The sequence below is a fragment of the Cynoglossus semilaevis genome, chromosome 10, assembly GCF_000523025.1.
Source record: "Cynoglossus semilaevis isolate Cse_v1.0 chromosome 10, Cse_v1.0, whole genome shotgun sequence".
Lineage (NCBI taxonomy): Eukaryota > Metazoa > Chordata > Actinopteri > Pleuronectiformes > Cynoglossidae > Cynoglossus > Cynoglossus semilaevis.
The window spans coordinates 10,098,325-10,101,028 of record NC_024316.1 but is presented as its reverse complement, the minus strand read 5'-3'; the positions used below and the strand labels follow the sequence as shown (position 1 = coordinate 10,101,028).

The following is a 2,704-nucleotide window of genomic DNA, read 5'->3' as shown; positions in this document are numbered from 1 at the left end:
TTACACGGGGATTTTAATGAGCAAAATCAAAGATGTGCTTCATTGTTGGGAGACCTGAGACCTGAGCTGTGTCCTGACACGCCAGCAGGGACGTTTGCATTTTCTGCTGCGTTGTTCTCGCTTGTTCTTGGAGTATTAGGCTTTACTCTAAATAGCCCGAAGGAGATGATGGGCTGGCTCATATTCAAAAGCACATTTCTACAGGAATTCACTCCGTGAGTGGACGGAGCAGACGAGTGCAGGAGTGTGCCGAGAGAACAGTCAGATATTCTGCAGTGTATAAATCAGGTGAGCGGAAGAAAAGAGACAGGGAGGAAGTGAGCGGAAAAGGCTGAGGTAAAAGACAAACAAGTGTTGGCTCTGCTATATGAGTTTAGTTAGCTAGAGAGTTAGCGCATGAGTTATGGCTAGCGGTGGGCTGAGGGACGCTGTATTTATGAGGGGACTGAGTGAGTGTTAAATCCCTGGTAAGAAATAAAGTCGTCCTTGAGCGAACAGGGGAAACATTTCACTCAGTCTAAGAGGTGCCTTGGAAAAAAGTGAAAGCCATCCTTCTTCCACAGGAAACACTTTTTTTTCCATATTCCCCAAAATAGTTTTTTTTATTCTTAAAAAACGTGGACTGTATTTCTTATTGGAGAGATGCAGGAGCCCAACGAGGGAAGAGTCTAATTCTTCCAAAATTGCATGAGGATTTTCTGAGGGATCTCTGACTAAGACGGTGCTGCCAAAACACACAGTACACTTGTTGCAGTGCAAGGGTTCATCCAAGAAAAGTTTTCCAAAATGGTTTACCCAGAAAGGAGGTCGAACATTTAACTACGGCTATCTGAATGCAGAAATATACTCCTAGCCACCTATTTATTTTATTACATGGATGTAAAAACATTTGACAAACACAGGGAAGAAAAAACTTAAACAGTTTAAAGTTCTGCTCTCACAAACAGAGGGAGAGTCACAGAAGAACTAAAGCTCTGAGCATCTCTCCACAGCCCTGCAGTAGTAATAACAATTATTACTTAAAAAGGCTATATTTTTGCATTAACTTAAAAGGCTATATCTTTTTCTTCCCCTCCAGCCTGTGCAGCCTCACTTACCCTAAGTATCTTCATAAATCACCAGTTACTGTTAACATGTACTCCACAATTCAGTCATCAATCTCCTACCAGGTCAGAGTGAAAACAGAGGGGGAAATGTCTGCTTAGTAAAATGTCTCTCTTGTGAATGGTGCTACCACCACCCACTACTCCAGCTCACACACACACACACACAATATGTACGTAGCACAGTAGCAGACAGAAACACACACACACACACACACACACACACACACACACACTGAGCAGTTAAATAACAAACACACGCGCCCGGCGTACAGCAACCGGAGTAGTCCTGTGGGACACAGGAACGGTTGCCAGATCGCCACGGTAACGCAAGCCAAATTCAATTCTGACTTCACCTTTCACTCAGGAAGCTGGTTCCATTCGTTATAAAAACAAATAAACAGCGAGCGTGAAGTCAGAGCTGCCCAACTTCTCCCTCTTTTCTTTTACTTTTGTAATTCTTCTTTGTTTCCATGGTCCCTGGGCCTGAACATGGAACAACAGCCCCCCAACCCCCCCCCCCCCCCCCTGCCCCTCCGGGCTCTGGGCTACAGCTCTGTTTGTGTTCACTGACACTGTATTTATTTAACTATAAGGAGAAAAATCTAACTGTGTCCACAGGATGAAAAGAAAAGAACTGTATTGTTTTAGCAAAAAAAAAAAAAAAAAACAACCTTTAATGGTAAACTTTTTATCACAGTATCTGTAGTGAAACAGAAATTAAATTTGAATTTTCAAACTACATCTAAACTGAAGTAAAAACAATTTTTTGAGAGAGATTTTCATTGATTCAGATTTGTCACGTTTACACCTGCAGTCGACTGAATGTTTGTGCCTTTAAACAGTCGTCTTAACAATAAATATAAAGATGTTGGAGAAAAAATTGTAAAATGGAGCATATTTATTTGAGTAAAAATAAGTCAAACCACAAACTGTATTTAAAATATTAAAAATAAGAAAATTAATTAAAAGTTTGCAAAGGCTACAATAAATGTATAAATGAAAGGCAAACATTTTTTAAAACACACTTAATATTCAGTTGAATGTGGATTTAAAGTTGACCTTTAATTTAAATATGTGCAAACACATTAAAAATATTGAGCAGAGTAAATAAATAGAGAAAAAACGAACTTTTGTTTTGGAATGGTAATGAAATACAAGGGGAAAATTTGTAATCAAAAATAAAATAAAGTGTAAGAATGAAGTGCTCTCAGGCAAGAAGTTAATCCAAACTTTTCTTTTAGAGTCACAACCTGATTTAAATACAACGGTGACATTCAGTCAGCTGTGGACAAACACGTGGGTCTGGGACCAAAAGCTATCGAACACTTCTGAAAGAAATACTTAAATAGAACGTACAGAAAATGACACCTGTTCTGCCTCAGCCCTCCTTAACCCCCGTGTCTCGCTCACCTACACACACACACACACACACACACACACACAGACTCTGACACCACCCACCACATCACTACACTTGCGTGCCTGACTCATGCCAACTGCAACTAGTAGCAGTTCTGTTCACCACGAGGCAGCACTCAACTCAACTCTGTAAGTGTGTGTGTGGAGGGGGGGAGTGGGGTTGGGGTTAGTGGGGGGTG

General features: G+C 40.7%; 1 protein-coding gene across 8 annotated transcripts in view; it reads right to left on the bottom strand.

Annotated features, from left to right (window-relative positions):
- casz1 (castor zinc finger 1) overlaps positions 1-2,704 on the bottom strand; it is a 160,933-nt gene that overhangs the window by 44,453 nt on the left and 113,776 nt on the right. The window lies entirely within an intron of this gene.